This window comes from Amblyraja radiata, unplaced genomic scaffold (assembly GCF_010909765.2).
Source record: "Amblyraja radiata isolate CabotCenter1 unplaced genomic scaffold, sAmbRad1.1.pri S89, whole genome shotgun sequence".
In the NCBI taxonomy this organism is placed as follows: Eukaryota; Metazoa; Chordata; class Chondrichthyes; order Rajiformes; family Rajidae; genus Amblyraja; species Amblyraja radiata.
The window spans coordinates 9,065,769-9,078,360 of record NW_022630172.1 but is presented as its reverse complement, the minus strand read 5'-3'; positions in this window follow the sequence as shown (position 1 = coordinate 9,078,360).

The following is a 12,592-nucleotide window of genomic DNA, read 5'->3' as shown; positions in this document are numbered from 1 at the left end:
AGTCCCGCTGGAGCATCTGCTCCATCAACCGCTCCATGCGGGATAAACTTTGCTGCTCTCGGGCAGCGTGTCTTCCTGACCGGACTCGTCCGAGTCTATTGGCCGGACCGATTTCTGCTTCGCCTTGCCTCCATCCCGCTGCGGTGGTTCGAGCTGAGCAGCTTGTGCCGTTGGGCTCGGCTCTACAGACATTGCGTCGGTGACTGTAGACCGCAGCGAGTGCGGTCCAGGTGCTGCCGGTCGCCCCCCCCCCCACTGCTGGAACCCTCCTGGGCCATCACAATCAGACGGGGTGCGACCTTCTTTGGTTTCCTCCCCTTGTCCATGTTCTCTAGAAGCACAGAACACAACAAGGGATTGGCAATAACGACCTCAGAATAAGTTTTACCTGAAGGGTCCGTTTTAAACTCTATTGCGTGAGAGCTCGTTCCCCCGCCCGTCGCTGTTGCACTGCGTGAGACGCTATGACGCGCATGCGTGCTGGCGGGATCTTCACGTCACTCATGTGACTCCGAAGTAAAATCAAACAGTCCTTATTGCAAACATACACTTCTTCTCCACTCTCTCTCCACTGCATCGGGGCTGCCTGCCTGCCTCCTGCACCCATACACAACTTGCTGATTTCATTCACTTTCCCAGTAACTTCCACCCCGTCCTCAAATTCACTCGGAACATCTCTGACATCGCTCTCCCCTGTCTTGATCTCTCCGTCTCCATTACAAGGGACAGATTATTGACAGATATCAACTACTGTACACACACACTGACTCCCACCGACTATACATCATCCCACCCTGCCTCTAGCAACGATGCCATCCTCTACGCTCAATTTCACCATCTCTGTTGCATCTGCTCTCAAGATGAGGCTTTCCACTCGAGGACATCCTCTTTCTTTAGCAAATATGGTTCTCCCTGCTGTCTTACGTATATATGGATCCTTCACCTGTATCTCCCGTGTCCTGTAGTTCTACACTCACTCCTCCTCTCCCCAAATGAACAAGGATAGAGTTACCCTGCTCCTTACCTTTCATACCACCTGCCTCCACATCTGTCATTTCAGCCGCCTATATCACCACTACCAGTCACCTCTTCCCATCCTTATCCACAGACACTGCTCCCTCCAGACTCCTTCGTTCCCACCCAAACCATCCCCTCTCAGGAATTTTCCCCTGCAACCGCAATACCTGTTCCTATACTTCCACCATATATACCCTGCAATTCAGTTCTCACTCCCTCCCCCCCCCCCCCCCCCCCGGCCACAGACGGAATAAGCATAAAGCTCCCCTTGTCCTGGTCCTTTGCTTTTCATTCCACCAGACTTTGCAACTTCCCATCCCCACACCTTTCCGCCCAGACTGCTCCCTCCGCAACTCTTTGGTTCACTCATCCTTTCCCACCCGAATGACCACCTTTCCCGATATTTTCCCTACAGCCACAGGAGATGCATCCTCTGCAAACTTACTAATCATGCTTTTGGACATTAGACGGGAATGTACTAGGCATGATTAGTACGGTTTCAGATGATACTAAAGTGAGCAGCTTTATAATCAGTGAACGTGGTAATAGAAACATAGAAAATGGGTGCAGGAGTAGGCCATTCGGCCCTTCGAGCCTGCACCATTCGCCATTCAATATGATCATGGCTGATCATCCAACTCAGTATCCCGTACCTGCCTTCTCTCCATACCCCCTGATCCCTTTAGCCACAAGGGCTCCATCTAACTCCCTCTTAAATATAGCCAATGAACTGTGGCCTCAACTACCTTCTGTGACAGAGAATTCCAGAGATTCACCACTCTCTGTGTGAAAAATGTTTTCCTCATCTTGGTCCTAAAATATTTCCCCCTTACCCTAAACTGTGACCCCTTGTTCTGGACTTCCCCAACATCGGGAACAATCTTCCTGCATCTAGCCTGTCCAACCCTTAAGAATGTTGTTTGTTTCTATAAGATCCCCCCTCAATCTTCTAAATTCTAGCGAGTACATCAAAAATGACAGCTGGATCTTGATCAGCTGGGCAAGTGGGCTGAAGAATGGCTAATGAAGCTTAATGCAGGTAATTGTGAGGGAGGTTTGCATTGTGAAGTCTAACCAGGGCAGGATGAATGGTGGTGCTCTGGGAAATGTAGAGCAGAGGGCTTCTAGTACAGCTAAACGGTTCCATGAAAGTGGCAGCCAGCATAGGTAGCTAGGGTGGTAAAGAAAACTGTTGTTACATTGGGCTTCATCAGTCAGGGTGTTGAGTATAGAAGTTAGATATTATAATGCGATTGTGCAAGACATTAATGAGCCTACATTTAGAGCATTGTGTACAATTTTGGTCAGGGATGTTATTAAGCTGGAAAGAGTCCAGAGAGGATTTACGAGGTTGTTGCCAGGACTCGAGGGCTTGATCTCGGAGAGGGAATCTAGGGAGAGATGGAATCGAGGTATTTGGAGATTAGTTCAGTGCAGCAGTGAGAAACAATGGGTTAGCCAAGCCAGTCCAATTTGTGGATTTTAGGACTGAGACCATACGGTTGGAGTTGTGGATGGGAAATTAGCAGCGGTGATGACCCACCCAAACCATCACCTCCCTCCCCAGGTACTTTCTCCAGGAACCAGAGGAAATGGAACACTTATCCCTATACTTCCTCACATCCATTCAGGAATCCCATATCCTTCAGGTGAGACGAGGTGTCACATGCTGCTCCTCTAACCTCTACTGCATTCTGTGCTCCTGATGTGGCCTCTTTTACTTCTTCGCCAAGACCAAACTTAGACTGGGAACCATTTTGTCAAATACACACATTTGGTCCACCGAGGCCAGTTAGATCTCCAAGTTCCTTAACCATTTTATCTCCCCTTCCCATTCCCATACTGACCTTTCTGTCCTGGGCCTCCTCCATTACCAGAATGAGGCCACCTCATATTATCGGGCACAGAATACTCCAGCTGTGGTCTCACCAGGGCCCTGTACAACTGTAGAAGGACCTCTTTGCTCCTGTACTCAACCCATCTTGTTATGAAGGCCAACAGGTCTAAACTGCATACGATACTCCAGGTGTGGTCTCACCAGGGCTCTGTGCAACTGCAGGAGGACCTCTGCTCCTTGACTCAACTACTCTTGCTATGAAGGCCAACGGGCCAAAACTGCGCACAATACTCCAGGTGTAGTCTCACCAAGGCCATGTACAACTGCAGAAGGACCTCTTTGCTCCTATACTCAACTCCTCTTGTTATGAAGGCCAATATGCCAAAATTGTACACAATACTCCAGGTGTGGTCTCACCAGGGCCCTGTACAACTGTAGAAGGACGTCTTTGCTCCAAGACTCAACTCTTTCTTCGTTTTCTTTAGTGTACTTTCCAAATAAAATGAAAACATATTTTACACTTTGTGGACAACTGAATGTTTGAAATATGTTCTTCAAACAGTTTAGTCCAGTTTAGTTTAGAGATACAGCGCGGAAACAGGCCCTTCACCCATCGAGTCCGTGCCGGCCAACGATCCCCGCACACTAACACTATCCTACACACACACACACAGGGGGACAATTTACAATCTTTACCAGAAGCCAATTAACCTACAAACCCGCATGTCTTTGGAGTGTGGGAGGAAACCGGAGCGTCCGGAGAAAACCCACGCAGGTCACGGGGAGAGAACATGCGAACTCCGCACAGACAGCACCCGTGGTCGGGATGGAACCCGGATCTCTGGTGCCCTGAGGCGGCAACTCTACCGCTGAGCCACCGTGATGACCAGAGAGGGAAGGAGAGGTGACACTCTCTCTCTCTCTAAATGTTGAAGAAGGAACTGCAGATGCTGGAAAATGGAAGGCAAACACAAAATGCTGGAGTAACTCAGCGGGTGAGGCAGCATCTATGGAGCGAAGGAATAGGTGACGATGCGGGTCGAGACCCTTCTTCAGACGAGAGAGAGAGAGAGAGAGAGAGAGAGAGAGTATATATATATATATATATATAGTGGGACAGACAGACAGGGAGAGAGAGGAACAGACAGACGGAGAGAGAGAGAGAGGAGGGACAGACAGACAGGGAGAGAGAGAGAGAGAGGGAGGGAGAGAGACAGACAGAGCGAGACGGAAAGACAGATGGAGAGAGACAGTAAGAGACTGAGGGAGACGGGGGCAGAGAGAGGGAGACCAAGAGAGAGACACAGAGAGAAAGAGACAGAGAGAGAGAGACAGAGAGAGAGACAGAGAGAGACAGAGAGACAGAGAGAGACAGACAGTGGCAGAGACAGACAGTGGCAGAGAGAGAGTGGCAGAGAGAGAGTGGCAGAGAGAGAGAGTGGCAGAGAGAGTGGCAGAGAGGCACAGGGAGAGACAGACAGAGATAGGGAGACAGAGAGAGAGAGACAGAGTGAAAGACAGACTAAGGGAGACAGTGAGAGAGAGGGGTATAGACAGAGAGAGAAAGAGAATGAGACAGAGAGAGAGAGGAAGAGTTTAGTTTAGTTTAGAGATACAGCGCGGAAACAGGTCTTTCGGCCCGTGGAGACCGCGCCGACCAGCGATCAACCCGCACACTAGCACTTTCCTACGCACATTGGGGACAATTTAGCTATTTTGTGGAGGCCGATTAATTTACAACCCTGAACCCGGAGTAAAAACCCACGCAGGTCAAAGGGAGAACGTACAAACTCCACACAGACAGCACCCGTAGTCAGGATCGAGCCCGTGTCTCTGGCGGTGAGGCAGCAACTGTACCGGTGCGCCACTGTGCTGCGCAGAATTATATAACAGTTTCCTCTGCCATAAACGCACCCAATATGTGTTAGTAATGTCCTGTTTGCCAGCTTGTTGACCCTCTGCGTTCCCCTCCTGCAGAGTTTAGGAGCCGTTGCTGTGGACGGAGAGCCGGGGACATCAGCGGCCATTGGGGGCGGCCAGGGTGCCGGTGAGCCCTCCCCCCCCCCCCCCCCCCCCCCCCCCCATCTGCTCGGTGTACGGGCTGACCTTCGAGGGGCTGAGCTTCGTTGGAGGACCACATGACGTGGCACAACAAGGTGAAGCGTTATGAGTGTGACGTGTGTGGCAAGGCCTGGCAGAAGCCGTGCCGGCTGGAGGTCCACGGGAGAACGCCCCTTCGACTGCACGGAGTGCGGCAAGAGCTTCACTTGCTACGACAACCTGCAGCGGCACAACCGCGTGCACTCCGGCGAGACGCCCTACACCTGCTCCGACTGCGGCAACAGCTTCAAGACGGCGGATGTGCTGAAGAGACATCGGCTGGTGCACACGGGCGACAAGCCCTATGGCTGCTCCACTTGCGGCTAGAGCTTTGCCCATTTGGTGGGGCTACGGCAGCACCGGTGGGTGCACAGCAGTGAGCGGCCCTTCACCTGCTCTGACTGCGGCAAAGGCTTCAGCCGGTCCAACAGCCTACTGGTGCACCAGCGCACCCACACTGGCGAGTGTCCCTACACGTGCGCACAGTGCGGCAAGGGCTTCACCTGCTCCTCCAACCTGCTGTTGCACCAGCGCACCCACACCAGCGAGCGCCCCTACACCTGCGCACAGTGCGGCAAGGGCTTCACCCGTTCGGACTACCTGCTGAAGCACCAGCGCACCCACAACGGCGAGCGTCCCTACTCCTGTGCACAGTGCGGTAAGGGCTTCATCCAGTCTAGTCACCTGCTGGTGCACCAGCGCACCCACACCGGAAAGCACCCTTTCACCTGCACCCTGTGCGGCATGGGCTTCAACTGCTCCTCCAAACTACTGTCCCATCAGTGGGTGCACACCGGCGACCGTCCCATCCCCAGCCCAGAGTGTGGAGAGCACTTTGCCATGGCCTCCCACGCCCTGTCTCACCAGCATGGGCACACCAGTGGCCAGCCCTACGAATGCCCGTACTGCGGTGAGGAATTTGACAGCTCGCTGGGGTTGCGGCAGCACCGGCGGACCCACGCCGGTGAGCAGCTGCTCCCACTGTGACAAGAGAGCACGGGGGCTGCGGGAGCACCAGCGGATGCACACCGGAGAGAGACCCTTTGTGTGTGCTGAGTGTTGCAAGGGTTTCACCCACATATCCAGCCTGTGGCGGCACCGATGTACGCTCAGCAGTGAGCGTCTCTTCCCCTGCACGTCCTGTGATAAGGGCTTCACCCGCCTTGACCACCTGCTGGAGCACTGGCAAGTCCACACCGGCCAGCGCCCATTCACCTGCCCGCTCTGAGGCAAGGCCTTTATCCGCTCTTCCAGACTGCTGGCACACCGCCACGTGGATATGCGGTGTTTATTATGTCATTAGAATGTCATTAGAAACGGGAATAGTGCCGTAGGATTGGCGTACTGCGCATGTTGTTCCATTGTTTAAAAAGGGGTCTAAGAGTAAACCTAGCAATTATAGACCTGTTAGTTTGACGTCAGTGGTGGGCAAATTAATGGAAAGGATACTTAGAGATAATATATATAAGCATCTGGATAAACAGGGTCTGATTAGGAACAGTCAACATGGATTTGTGCCTGGAAGGTCATGTTTGACGAATCTTGAATTTTTTGAAGAGGTTACTCGGGAAATTGATGAGGGTAAAGCAGTGGATGTTGTATCTATGGACTTCAGTAAGGCCTTTGACAAGGATCCTCATGGAAGGTTGGTTAAGAAGGTTCAATTGTTGGGTATTAATGGTGGAGTAGCAAGATGGATTCAACAGTGGCTGAATGGGAGATGCAAGAGAGTAATGGATGATGGTTGTTTGTCAGGTTGGAGGCCAGTGACTAGTGGGGTGCCACAGGGATCTGTGTTGGGTCCACTGTTGTTTGTCATGTACATCAATGATTTGGATGATGGTGTGGTAAATTGGATTAGTAAGTATGCAGATGATACTAAGATAGGTGGGGTTGTAGATAATGAAGTAGATTTTCAAAGTCTACAGAGAGATTTATGCCAGTTGGAAAAGTGGGCTGAAAGATGGCAGATTGAGTTTAATGCTGATAAGTATGAGGTGCTACATCTTGGCAGGACAAATCAAAATAGGACGTACATGGTAAATGGTAGGGAATTGAAGAATGCAGGTGAACAGAGGGATCTGGGAATAACTGTGCACAGTTCCCTGAAAGTAGAATCTCATGTAGATAGGGTGGTAAAGAAAGCTTTTGGTGTGCTGGCCTTTATAAATCAGATCATTGAGTATAGAAGTTGGGATGAAATGTTAAAATTGTACAAGGCATTGGTGAGGCCAATTCTGGAGTATGGTGTACAATTTTGGTCGCCTAATTATAGGAAGGATGTCAACAAAATAGAGAGCGTACAGAGGAGATTTACTAGAATGTTGCCTGGGTTTCAGCAACTAAGTTACAGAGAAAGGTTGAACAAGTTAGGGCTTTATTCTTTGGAGCGCAGAAGGCTAAGGGGGGACTTGATAGAGGTCTTTAAAACGATGAGAGGGATAGACAGAGTTGACGTGGATAAGCTTTTCCCACGGAGAGTAGGGAAGATCCAAACAAGGGGACATGACTTGGGAACTAAGGGGTAACATGAGGGGGAACTTCTTTACTCAGAGAGTGGTGGCTGTGTGGAATGAGCTTCCAGTGAAGGTGGTGGAGGCAGGTTCGTTTTTATCATTTAAAAATAAATTGGATAGTTATATGGACGGGAAAGGAATGGGGGGTTATGGTCTGAGCGCAGGTATATGGGACTAGGGGGAGAATACGTGTTCGGCACGGACTAGAAGGGTCGAGATGGCCTGTTTCCGTGCTGTCATTGTTATATGGTTATATGGTTTAGGTAAACACAAAATGCTGGAAGGAATGGGTAATGTTTCGGGTCTTTTCTTCACTCACCCATTCCTTCACTCCAGAGATGCTGCCTGTCCCGCTGAGTTACTCCAGCACTTTGTGTCCTTTTTGTAAACCAACATCTGCAGTTCCTTTTTTTACCTCTCACCTTCCTGCCACAAAGCCACATCAGTCCTGTAATGGAGTGACCAGAACTGCATGCAATACTCCAAATGATACCTGACCAATGTCCCTTAAAGCTGAACATATATATTCCCGTCTCCTTATCTCACACCCTATTATATCTTTATTTTCTCTCCCCCCCATTCGTACACAAATTCTCTCCACTTCACCCTCTCGTGCCCCCTCCTCTCTTTCACACACTCCCTGTCTCTCACACTCTCACTCTCTCACACACTCCCTCTCTCACTCCCTCTCTCACACTCTCACTCTCTCACACACTCCCTCTCTCACTCCCTCTCTCACACTCTCACTCTCTCTCACACACAAACTCTCCCCCTCTCTCTCACTCTCACACACACACTCCTGCTCTCTCACACAAAGACACACCCCCTCTCTCTTTCTCTCACACACACAAACACTCCCTCTCTCTGTCACACACACTCCGTCTCTCTTGCTCCCTCACACACGCACTCTCACACACGCATGCTCTCTCTCACACATACATTCTCACACGCACTCTCTCTCACACGCATTCTCACACACACATTCTCACACACGCTCTCTCTCTCACACATATTCTCCTCGTATCTAGACTAGGCGTGCGTTTCACCCTACACTTACACTCAGTCCGCCAAGGCCTGCTGGATCTCCCGGTTGCCAACCATTTTAAGACTCTTTCCCACTCCCACACTGATCTTTCTATCCTGGGCCTCCTCCATTGCCAGAGTGAGGTTGAAAGAGCTAATAGTCAAATCTAAAATGGAGTTGTTCTTCTACAAAAGCATGGTCTAGTAGAACAAAATAATGACTCGGTTCCAAGTCTGAATGACTTTGCAAATTATATGGAACACAATATGGAGGACAGGTTGTCTTTTTAATAAAGGCATTAAGATGGAAGCCGGCGTAATAACATGTGCTTCTTTCTAGGCCATAAAGAAGCCAAGATTGAAAAAAATAGCTGACGCTATAGAGATGTCGTAACTTGGTATTGGATGAGCTTGATTTGGACCCAGCTTTTCCGATATTCTTAAAGGCTACAGAATCTTTCAGTCATGTCATATTCAGACTTGGTAGGAGTGTTTTACTGATTAGAAAAATGTATACATAGAAACATAGAAACATAGAAAATAGGTGCAGGAGTAGAGGCCATTCGGCCCTTCGAGCCTGCACCGCCATTCAATATGATCATGGCTGATCATCCAACTCAGTATCCTGTACCTGCCTTCTCTCCAAACCCCCTGATCCCTTTAGCCACAAGGGCCACATCTAACTCCCTCTTAAATATAGCCAATAAACTGGCCTCAACTACCTTCTGAGGCAGAGAATTCCACAGATTCACCACTCTCTGTGTGAAAAAAGTTTTCCTCATCTCGGTCCTAAAAGATTTCCCCCTTATCCTTAAACTGTGACCCCTTGTTCTGGACGTCCCCAACATCGGGAACAATCTTCTTTCATCTAGCCTGTCCAACCCCTTAAGAATCTTGTAAGTTTCAATAAGATCCCCCCTCAATCTTCTAAATTCTAGTGAGTACAAACCGAGTCTATCCAGTCTTCCTTCATATGAAAGTCCTGACATCCCAGGAATCAGTCTGGTGAACCTTCTCTGTACTCCCTCTATGGCAAGAATGTCTTTCCTCAGATTAGGAGACCAAAACTGTACGCAATACGCCAGGTGTGGTCTCACCAAGACCCTGTACAACTGCAGTAGAACCTCCCTGCTCCTGTACTCAAATCCTTTTGCTATGAATGCTAACATACCATTCGCCTTCTTCACTGCCTGCTGCACCTGCATGCCTACTTTTAATGACTGGTGTACCATGACACCCAGGTCTCGTTGCATCTCCCCCTTTCCTAATCGGCCACCATTCAGATAATAATCTACTTTCCTGTTTTTGCCACCAAAGTGGATAACCTCACATTTATCCACATTATACTGCATCTGCCATGCATTTGCCCACTCACCCAGCCTATCCAAGTCACCTTACAGCCTCCTAGCATCCTCAGCTAACACTGCCACCCAGCTTCGTGTCATCCGCAAACTTGGAGATGTTGCATTCAATTCCCTCGTCCAAATCATTAATATATATCGTAAATAGCTGGGGTCCCAGAACTGAGCCATGCGGTACCCCACTAGTCACTGCCTGCCATTGTGAAAAGGACCCGTTTACTCCTACTCTTTGCTTCCTGTCTGCCAACCAGTTCTCTATCCACATCAATACTGAACCCCCAATACCGTGTGCTTTAAGTTTGTATATTAATCTCTTATGTGGGACCTTGTCGAAAGCCTTCTGAAAGTCCAGATATAACACATCCACTGGTTCTCCCTTATCCACTCTACTAGTTACATCCTCGAAAAATTCTATAAGATTCGTCAGACATGATTTACCCTTCATAAATCCATGCTGACTTTGTCCAATGATTTCACCACTTTCCAAATGTGCTGCTATCCCATCTTTAATAACTGATTCTAGCAGTTTCCCCACTACCGACGTTAGACTAACTGGTCTGTAATTCCCCGGTTTCTCTCTCCCTCCCTTTTTAAAAAGTGGTGTTACATTAGCTACCCTCCAATCCTCAGGAACTACTACAGAATCTAAAGAGTTTTGAAAAATTATCACTAATGCATCCACCATTTCTGGGGCTACTTCCTTAAGTACTCTGGGATGCAGCCTATCTGGCCCTGGGGATTTATCGGCCTTTAATCCATTCAATTTACCTAACATCACTTCCCGGCTAACCTGGATTTCACTCAGTTCCTCCATCTCATTTGACCTCCGGTCCCCTGCTATTTCCGGCAGATTGTTTATGTCTTCCTTAGTGAAGACAGAACCAAAGTAGTTATTCAATTGGTCTGTCATGTCCTTGTTCCCCATGATCAATTCATCCGTTTCTGACTGCAAGGGACCTACATTTGTTTTAACTAATCTTTTTCTCTTCACATATCTAAACAAGCTTTTGCAGTCAGTTTTTATGTTCCCTGCCAGTTTTCTTTCATAAGCTATTTTCCCTTTCCTAATTAAGCCCTGTGTCCTCCTCTGCTGGTCTCTGAATTTCTCCCAGTCCTCTGGTAGGCTGCTTTTCTGGCTAATTTGTACGCTTCATCTTTTGTTTTGATACTATCCCTGATTTCCCTTGTTATCCACTGGATGCACTACCTTCCCTGATATATTTTTTTGCCAAACTGGGATGAACAATTGTTGTAGTTCATCCTGCAGTCTTTAAATGCCTTCCATTGCATATCCACCGTCAACCCATTAAGAATCAATCGCCAGTCTATCTTGGCCAATTCACGTCTCATACCCTCAAAGTTACCTTTCTTTAAGTTCAGGACCCTTGTTTCTGAATTAACGATGTCACTCTCCATCCTAATGAAGAACTCAACCATATTATGGTCACTCTTGCCCAAGGGGTCCACGCACAACAAGACTGCTTAACTAACCCTTCCTCAGTTACTCAATACCTAGTCTAGAATAGCCTGCTCTCTCGTTGGTTCCTCTACATGTTGGTTTAGAAAACTATCCCGCATACATTCCAAGAAATCCTCTTCTCAGCACCCTTGCCAATTTGATTCACCCAATCATATGTAGATTGAAGTCACCCATTATAACTGTTTTACCTTTGTTGCACGCATTTCTAATTTCCTGTTTGATGCCATCCCCAACTCCACTACTACTGTTAGGTGGCCTGTACACAACTCCCACTAGAGTTTTCTGCCCCTTAGTGTTTCGCAGCTTACCCATATCGATTCCACATTCTTAAAGCTAATGTCCTTCCTTTCTATTGCGTTAATCTGCTCTCTAACCAGCAACGCTACCCCACCTCCTTTCCCTTTCTGTCTATCCCTCCTGAATATTGAATATCCCTGGATGTTCAGCTCCCAGCCTTGGTCACCCTGGAGCCATGTCTCCGTGATCGCAACTATATCATAGTCATTAATAGCTATCTGCACATTCAACTCATCCACCTTATTACGAATGCTCCTTGCATTGAGACACAAAGCCTTCAGGCTTGTTTTTACAACACTCTTACCCCTTATACTATTATGTTGAAAAGTGGCCCATTTTGGTTTTAGCCCTGGATTTGTCTGCCTGCCACTTTTACTTTTCACCTTGCTACCTATTGCTTCTACCCTCATTTTACACCCCTCTGTCTCTACGCTCACACATTTAAGAAACCCTTTAACTCCATCCTCAACTCTCCCATTCGATACCCCCACTCCCCTTATTCAGTTTAAAACCACCTGTGTAGTAGTGACAAACCTGCCTGCCAGAATGCTGGTCCCCCACCCGTCCCTTTTGTACAGTTCCCCCTTACCGCAAAACAGGTCCCAGTGATCTAAGAATCTAAATCCCTGCCCCGTGCACCAGTTCCTCAGCCACACGTTCAGGTCCCGTATCTCCCTGTTCCTGCTCTCGCCAGCACGGGGAACTGGAAGTAAACCGGAGATAACAACCCTGGAGGTCCTGCTTTTCAGCATTTTTCCGAGCTCTCTAAAGTCACGCTGCAGAATATTCATCCCTTTCTTTCCGACATCGTTTGTGCCGACATGCACTACCACTTCCGGCTGTTCACCTTCGCTCTTGAGGATTTTCTGCACTCTGTCCGTGACATCCTGGATCCTGGCACCAGGAAGGCAGCATACCTTCCTCGAATCCCGTCGGTTGCCGCAGAAACCCTTGTCCGTAC